Source organism: Sinocyclocheilus rhinocerous, unplaced genomic scaffold, assembly GCF_001515625.1.
Source record: "Sinocyclocheilus rhinocerous isolate Xijiao unplaced genomic scaffold, SAMN03320098_v1.1 scaffold1028, whole genome shotgun sequence".
In the NCBI taxonomy this organism is placed as follows: Eukaryota; Metazoa; Chordata; class Actinopteri; order Cypriniformes; family Cyprinidae; genus Sinocyclocheilus; species Sinocyclocheilus rhinocerous.
The window spans coordinates 426,763-435,807 of NW_015662166.1; the positions used below are offsets into that span (position 1 = coordinate 426,763).

General features: G+C 36.6%; 1 pseudogene; it reads right to left on the bottom strand.

Annotated features, from left to right (window-relative positions):
• Positions 1-3,981: 3,981 nt before the first annotated feature.
• On the bottom strand, positions 3,982-7,315 carry LOC107727716 (keratin, type I cytoskeletal 13-like; annotated as a pseudogene).
• Between the last annotated feature and the right edge of the window lie 1,730 nt (positions 7,316-9,045).

Below are 9,045 nucleotides of genomic sequence, written 5' to 3' on the forward strand. Positions count from 1 at the left end.
TATTTTGAAGATTGTTGGTAACCAAAAAGTTGACGGTAACCATATGATGAGAAAAAGTACTATGGAAGTCAAAGGCTACTGTCAACGGTTTGGTTACCAACATTCTTCAAAGTATCTTCTTTTGTGTTCAACAGAAAAAAGAAACTCACAGGTTTGGAACAACTGGAGGGTGAGTTTTAATTGCTTCGGCCAAACGAAGGAACTCAAAGCCCACCAGTTGAGCCACACGGGAGAGCGGCCCTTCTGCTGTTCACTGTGCGGCAAGAGCTTCACTAAAGAGTCGAGTTACCGCAATCACCAGCAAATCCACACAGGCGAGAAGCCCTACAGCTGCTCCCAGTGTGGCAAAACTTTCAGCAATTCAGGGGTCCTCAGAACACACGAGAAGATTCACTCCGGGGTAAGACCGTTCGGCTGCACCCAGTGCGGCAAAAGTTTCGGTCGCTTGGGACATCTTAAAGCACACCAGCAAATTCACACGGGCGAACGGCCGTACACTTGCCAGCAGTGCGGGAAGAATTTCAGCCAATCAGGTCATCTCAAAGCACACGAGCAGATTCACAAAAAAGAACGGCCCGATCTTAGCAGTGGCAGTAACGATAGTAGCTAAAAGAAACCTCATTATGTCTCAAAAGTATTACTCTTTTTTTTGTTTTTGTTTTTTTTTTATAAAAGCTACAATATATATAAATATATTATAAAATATATATGTTTCATTATGTTTTCATACCTTACGTCTCCTCTTTTTTGATGAATTCCGAGAGCTCTCTGACCCTCCCATAGACAGCAAGGATCCTTACACAATCGAGGTCCAGAAACGTAGTTGGGACATCGTTAAAATAATTCATGTGACACCAGTGGTTCAACTGTAATTTTACGAAGTTACGTTGTGCACAAAGAAAACAAAAATAACAACATTATTCAACAATTCGTCTCCTCCGTGTCACCCTGACACCATTTTGGAGAGTATCACATACGTAAACAACGTATGTACGCGGATACGTTGTTTACGCATGTGATACTCTCCAAAATGGTGCCAGGGTGACGCAGAGGAGATGAATGTCCTAACGATGTCCTTACTACGTTTCTGGACCTTGATCGTGTAAGGATCCTTGCTGTCTATGGGAGGGTCAGAGAGCTCTCGGAATTCATAAAAATATCTTAATTTGTGTTCCGAAGATGAACGAAGGCCTTACGGGTTTGGAACGACATGAGGGTGAGTAATTAATGACAGAATTTTCATTTTTGGGTGAACTATCCCTTTAAGGTTGGTGTGTGTTGCCTGCTTAGTCATAAAAATAACTTTTTGTTTTAGTTTTATTGTTTAAGTGTGGCTATTTTGGGATTTATTGAGTATCTCATCTTTGACTCTTGCGGCCAATTGTTCAAACAGCATCAATTAAACTGTAAATTAAACAACTTCTGCACCTGTAGGTTTTGGTCTACCTCCAATCCAGAAAAAAATTGATTGCATAGATGTGGATGAATGTAAGTGGTAGAAGAACGAAGCTTCTTTCTCACTTCTTATTAGGTCTCAGTTGCTGTTTAAACATTTTGTGATTTTTATATTTACATGTCATTCTTATGAGTCATAAAATGTTTAGAACAATTTGTTGACTATAGCTCAGTCATCTCTGTGGAATTTCTTAAACGGAGGTTTTTGTTACAGAGAAACAGGGAATGCACATGCGTTTTCAATCAAATTGGGTTTTAAAAGTAGTTAATCCGCAACACAACGTAAAGTTTAATAGCTGTAAAAAAGTTCTCAACAGTGGAGTTATTTGGAGTTGAGAAATTGGCGAATTGGATGTTCGAGTATAAATAAAAGCAACGTGCATTCTTCCAAGAATGTAAAAGTTAGAAATGTAATCTTTCTCCCCATACATATTAATTTGCGGCATTGATGTGTGTTTATTTTAATGTAATTCTGTGGGTCTGCACATGTTTTATCTCCAGCACTGATGATATTTGCAGGTCCTGTGAGAATCACTGAACTTGTTTTGTTTGACTCCAAATAGTTATCACCTAATTGGTGTCCCAATAGTCTCCTCTTTCACAAGGTAGCCAGTCTAATATAGGCTTAAGTAAACTTAGCATAAACTGAAAAGATCTGGAGCCTTTTTTCCCTAGTTGTGCGTGGGTTAAAAATGACAGATTGCGGCAACACGGATGTTGACCTTCTTAAGTCAAGTAAAACTCAACATATGGTTATTTTTTTATTTTACAGGCAGTTTTTATTGTCCGTGCATGGCTTGTGTAAGTACTTCAGCTTCATTAATGCTAAATGATTCAGACGTGTAGGGAACAGTGAAATGAGTTGCCAGTAGCTTCATGTTTAAGGATGTGGACTGATGATACAAAACCACAAAGGCTGAATTCCCACTGAACTCCCAGCTGTTCCAGGGTAATTATCCATGCAGTTAGTGAACTAAATGCATCTTTGAGGAGTTGTTGCGGACAACCCGGAATGACTTCAAGCTGTGTTTTACCTAGCATGGTTTTCTGAGTCAGATCTGTATTCACTGCTGGCTGATATTTATGGTATTTTGCAACACTGAATGCCACGAGGATATAGCTTACTGAAGTGAACTATAAGGTGTTTTTAATCTAAAAGCTGCCATTTAAATGTTTAATACTGACCTAAAAGTGATGTTTGATTTCCAAAAGAGGTGAAAACAGTTATTAACATTTGTAGGACGCAACCGTCTCAGTATCATTTTCATATCCAGGATTAGGTCACAGCGCGGTCAGCTCATCATTAGAGGTTTGTCATCAACACTTCCACTCACAAGATAAAAGCAACAGTAAGTACGTTTTTACCTTGAAATATATCGTCTAATAAGTCGAAGTTGTCTTCTGTATCTTTCCCAAACGTCAGTTCTTGCAGTAAGTTTGAAGAGCGGGTACAAAATTCCGCGAAAAGGGCGAATTGATTTAGGGCAGCAACAAATGCACGTGTATCCATAGATATACATATCTATGCGTGTACCGCTATCCACGGTAATTACGACTGTTTACGACAGTTAATTCTACACATTTACCTAAGGGGCTCCAAATTGGCAAAAATACACAAAACTGCATAATTGCTTTATGGAACTACCTTGTAACCTGCATTTTCGTCGCTTTGCATAACCGTTTTTTTTTTTTTGGCTTCACAGATTTAACACTGGACGTGTAGCCTATTATAATCACATTACACATGTATTTGAGACTAACAGACTGTAAATGTTATGAAGTTGTTCATGAAGCACTGTTAATGTCTCCAAGACAGGTTTGCTTGTGAACATCAAGGATAAAACGGGGGGGAATGAAGAAAGCCAAACGTTATTCGACATTCAAGCGCCACCTGCTGTTTCCCTTTCGAAAATTAACCATGCTTTTATTATAGTAAAAACCTTGTTTTTTGGCGTATTAATTACCATTTGTGTAACCACAGTTTTACTAAAAATACCATGATTTAACTAGTTTAGCAAAGCCATGGTTAATTTGTAAAGTAAAACATGTTTTTTTTTGGTAGTAAAACCATGGTTAATTTTCGTAAGGGTTGTGGTATGTCTTTTTTTTATTTCATGAAAAATACAAATGTTAAAATGCCTAGTCTAGTGGATTGTTGGACGTAATGAAGATGTGACAAAAGTGTAAGAGTCATGAAGAACCTGTAAACGCCATTACCATTTCCCGATAGGCCTATTAGGTAAAGTCATTTTAAATCAACATATGAGATACTTATTTACTTCATAAGATATACTTTTATCCTATGTCTATTATCATTCAAAAAGTAAATGATAATAGATGGAGGATAAAAAAAAAAGATGAAATTAAAAAAAGATGTGTAATTATAGTGGCTTCCTTAGATATTGACTGAAATGCATACTTTCTGCAAAAAAAAAAGGTAATTTAATCACTTTTTTATATGACCTAGTCTTGACTTAATATGCATAATTTTAGAAAAATAAATGAATAAACTCCAGCAGAATAGAGTTTAAATGGCGTTTTATTTAATTTGGTTTCCAGTTTTGTGCATACTGCAAACACAAACAGGCATTACAGCCAATCAAAGTCTGCGACTGTCAGACATGGATGAGGACGTGGAGCTGGAGACCACTTTTCCATCTACAACCTCTTCCACGACTGTGATGACTTTTGTCCTCGAGGTGGAACTGAAGGTTGTTTTGACGCTGTAGAGGAAAAACAACAGTTAGAGGCTTTCATTTGAACTATAATGATAATAGTATAGTGTGTTCCTGGGACATTTTAACTGCTTTTTGAATGATTTGGTTCTGAATGACAGGGAACAGATCAACTCACGTGGCTTCTCCATCCAGCAGTCTCCTGTACTCAGCAATCTCCAGCTCCAGTCTGGTCTTGATGTCCAGGAGTATCTGGTAGTCCTGACGCTGGCGCTCCAGATCGGCACGGAGTTGGACTATCTGCTCTTCCAGGATGGTGACCTGGGAGCACAAAAAACAAGTTGTTTTGTTTCTTTAAAACGTTTGTTCCGCCATCTTTTAAGATGCACTGAATAATATCTACTTGTGTTCCACAGAGAAAAAAAAAAAGACATACAGGTTTGGAATGACATGAGGGTGAGTAAATTATATATCGTTTTTGTTAATTGCAATTCTACTCACCTGATGTTGGTAGCTGGACAGCTTCATGGAATAACGATTCTTGGTGTCGTTCAATGTGACCTCCAAAGACGCTTTCTACAGTAATAAGAACATGCGAATTCAGAATAAAGTCATACTAAAACACGAATATTACCACAGAAATGGCCAATTCCATATCACTGACCATGGCTAAGAGGGACTGGAGTTCGATTTACAAAGACTGTAGTGTGGATTTGACCGTATTGATTTCAGTGCGAGATGTTTTCAGGTCTGTGGTGCTGGTGACAACTTCTTGTTTCAGAGTTTCCGTCTGAAATAAAAAGCAGAAAGAGATTGCTTACTTGAAACAAGCGGTCTCACACCATTTGGTCATGAAAAGCACATTAAAGGCTTCTGTCCCTGTATGTTTTGATAAATCTCGCCTTTGTCTTGAACCAGTGCTCCAGATCTCTTTGGTTTTTCGCTGTGACTGCTTCGTAGTGCTCACGGATTTCTGCCAGGATCTTGGTGAGATCTTGCTGTGGAGCTGCATCGACCTCGACGTGAACCTGTCCGCTCATTTGTGCACGTGTGGCCAACATATCCTAAGAATATATTTATATTCATGTCAAGTCTCCAGTAACCTCACTGGTAAACATTGTCATATTTAACAGCACTAAAAATATGTAAATTGTAACAAATCATACAAAATGTTTAGTCTCTTTTTTTTTTCCAGTAAAAATGTATGAAAATATGTCTTGATATATATCTCGAATTTCACTTGAGCAGCAAAGTTGTATACAATATTAAGATGTGTTTTCAGAAAATATCATTTGAATTAAATTGGCAAATGCTGCTATTATGCTTTTTTTTTTAATAATAATTAAAAAAAAATGTTTTTTAATTTAACATTTTTAAAAACATTTTCTTTTGAATTAAAAATTATATTATTTGCTTACTTGATAGTGACCTATTTATAGTACAAAATCTGAAATAATTTAAAATGATATCCATGCAGCTTTGCTTCTCAGGTCAATGTATCTTATTTTAGGTTACATGTATATATAATATGTTATTCTACTACTATATACATTTTCACAAAATCATTATGCACCTCCTCATGATTCTTCTTCAGATAGACCAGCTCCTCCTTCAGCCCTTCGATCTGCATGGCGAGGTCTTTTCTGGTGATGTTGAGCTCATCAAGCACGCTCTTCAGGCCGGCAATGTCTGCTTCCACTGACTGACGCATGGCCAGCTCGGTTTCATATCTGTCAGAAACATGCTTTTTAAAAAACACTAACACTGGACACAAGGTGCACCTCCAAACTCAGGTAAAACTGATTCAATGCAACACTCATGCTATTGTATACATTCTCTAGTGTAGAACTCTTATACGAAGCTTGCTATAATTTTTTTATAAATAATTTATGCAGAAAACAATTAACAGTTAAAACAATATTGTAAATGATATGGTCACAGATATAATATTAACTGTCAAAATGTCATGGTATAATATGAAACCTTTGGGGTTTAAATATGAGACCACCAGTCTTATTTTAGTATCATTGAGATAATATTATAGTTATAATTAATAGTTTGAATTCGTTTTTCCCCCCAGTTTTTATTTTAACATTTTAGTAATTTTGTTGTTTTTGTCATTTTTATTATTATTTTTTTTAAATGTCTATAGTTTTTTTAAATAAATTTTTATTAAAGTTTTACTTTTAGTTATTTTAGCACATCAAGCTAAACTAAATGCAAATGAGAAATGTTGCCTTGACTTCAGTTAAAATTCATTTTATTTTATTTTACTTTGCTTTACTTTACTTCACTATAATAACTCTGGAGACCACAAGGAAAAATGCTGCAGTTTTGCATTGTTCTATTACAACTTATATCGGTTTGATCTTTGAAGAATATGAAACATTTATTCTATATTCTATACATGTTTAATGAAAATAAATAAATAAATACCAAAATCCTAAATTTCCTTTTCTGCGTAGTGCGTACTGCATTATGTTGCTATCAGTCGATTTTCTGCTATGCTTGTGTCGAAAACATGCAATAAGCATTGAATCTGCTGGAAAGACTCACTTCATTTTGAAATCATTAATGGCCAGGCTGGTGTTGTCAATGCTGAGATGGATTCCACCCTTCATCTGAATGGATGCCATGATCTGGACATATAAATCAACATATATTTCCTTTTTTGCTCCATATTTAGGATATTTTATAGCATGTAATCCTGAAAAACATAATATACCTTAGCCTGAAGATCCTGTATGGTGACAAAGTAGGTGCTGTAGTCACGTGCAACAGGGGAGGCTTTGCCATCTAGGAACTGGCGGATCTTCAGCTCCAGATCAGCGTTGGCCTTCTCCAGTGAGCGCACTTTGACCAGGTAAGTAGCCAGACGGTCATTGAGGCTCTGCATGGTGAGTTTCTCATTGCCAATGATGCTGTTGTCTGCCGATCCTGACATGCTGAAACCTCCAACAGAGTGAGTGGCCTTGGAGATACGGACCCCTGAACCTCCTGCGCCGCCGTACACGCTCCCGGCCCTCACTTTGCTCACACGGCTGCTTCCCACGCTAGACGTGGACATGCGCATGGAGCCGCTGGAGGACATGTAGCTGCTGCGGGTGGAGTAGGAGGAAGCCATGCTGACTGAGACTTTCTGTCTGCGTCTGCTCTGACAGGTCAGTAAATGAAGGAAGGAGAACGCCGGCTTCTTTTATAGAGTGAATTTGAATACAAGACACAATACCTGGAATTTCGTAAATGTCATCTCACTGCATGCGCTGGAACGATTCCAGCGACCTTAAAGGTCACACCTAAGGTGAAATGTAGGATAAAAGGCACTGCTTTGCAAATCTTTCTGTTTCTGGTTGTTGTTTTTTTTTATCCACAAATACGAATTTTTGATTCTGTTTTTCTTGTTTTCTAGTAATACATACATACATACATACATACATACAAATGCTTGAAAACAATAAATTTGAGGGGATATTAAGACTTGTTTATAGTTTACATTGATATATTGCTTTTGGTATTCTGGTAGTTTCTTCATGTAAGCATATATAAACTTCTCTAAATTTTGTTTTTAATGTTCAGCAAGGATGGTTTAAATTGTTTAAACGTGACATTAAACAATTCTGTTTCGAATACGTTCTGTTCTTTTGAACTTTCTATACATTAAAGAATTGTGTGTTTTTGCTAAAATATGATTCAGCACAACTGTTTTCAACAGTAATCACTGATATATGATAATATATCGATTATAGCATATTATAAGAAGATAATAAACACAAATCAGCATATTAGAATGATTTCTGAAGGATCATGTGACACTGAAGACTGGAGTAATGATGCTGAAAATTCAGCTTTGCATCACAGGAATAAATTACATCTTAAAATATAAAAATAGAAAGCTGTTATTTATATTAAATATTTAATAATATTTCACAATATTACGTTTTTTTATTTATTTTTTTGATCAAATAAATGTAGTTTTTAAACATTTAGAACATTTTTAAAAATCTTACCTACCCCAAAAAGTAAATGCATCTTGTTTTTAAGATGTTTAAGATATTTACTGGAAAACAAGACAATACAGATTGTTTTTTTTTCTGCATTGAGGGAATGAAGGTAAATTATAACACAGGATGGTTTTGCAAAACACTTTTTCTCTTCACTTATTTTTTTATTGGTAATTATGCATTATGCTGTTCTCTTTCCTTTTTCTTAGTTATTTTGCCTGTGTGGAGACTTACAAATTGTTAACAATTTTAGAAAAACAATTCCTGTGTAGAGAATCCAGCACAACATTAGTTTTCATGAAAAGAGATCCTAGAAACATGTGACGTGTTAGTAGCAATCATTTTCAGTAAGACCTTTCATTGCCTCCTCCACAGGCGTGTTACCACAAAAATGAATTCTGCTTACTGACCAAACAACGTTTCTTTTATGGGCTGGGCTGGGCTGAAAACACTTCTGCTGTTGATGTGTTTGACATTTGCGGTTTCTGTATGTACAGCAGAATTATGATGGAAAGGTGAGGTTTATCAAAGCAGGTTCATCGGAAGAATAACCAGATCTGTTTGTTTGCCGCTTGTTATTTTAGTAGTAAGTGACATGTCTTTCATTCCAGTTTGACCTTTTAGGTGCTTTTGAAACACAGCAGAAGTGATTTGCCAAGATCTTACAGCATTTTCATTGTCCACTATGACCCTATACTGACCCAATACTGACCCTTCTCTTCTCTTCTCTTCTCTTCTCTTCTCTTCTCTTCTCTTCTCTTCTCTTCTCTTCTCTTCTCTTCTCTTCTCTTCTCTTCTCTTCTCTTCTCTTCTCTTCTCTTCTCTTCTCTTCTCTTCTCTTCTCTTCTCTTCTCTTCTCTTCTCTTCTCTTCTCTTCTCTTCTCTTCTCTTCTCTTCTCTTCTCTTCTCTTCTC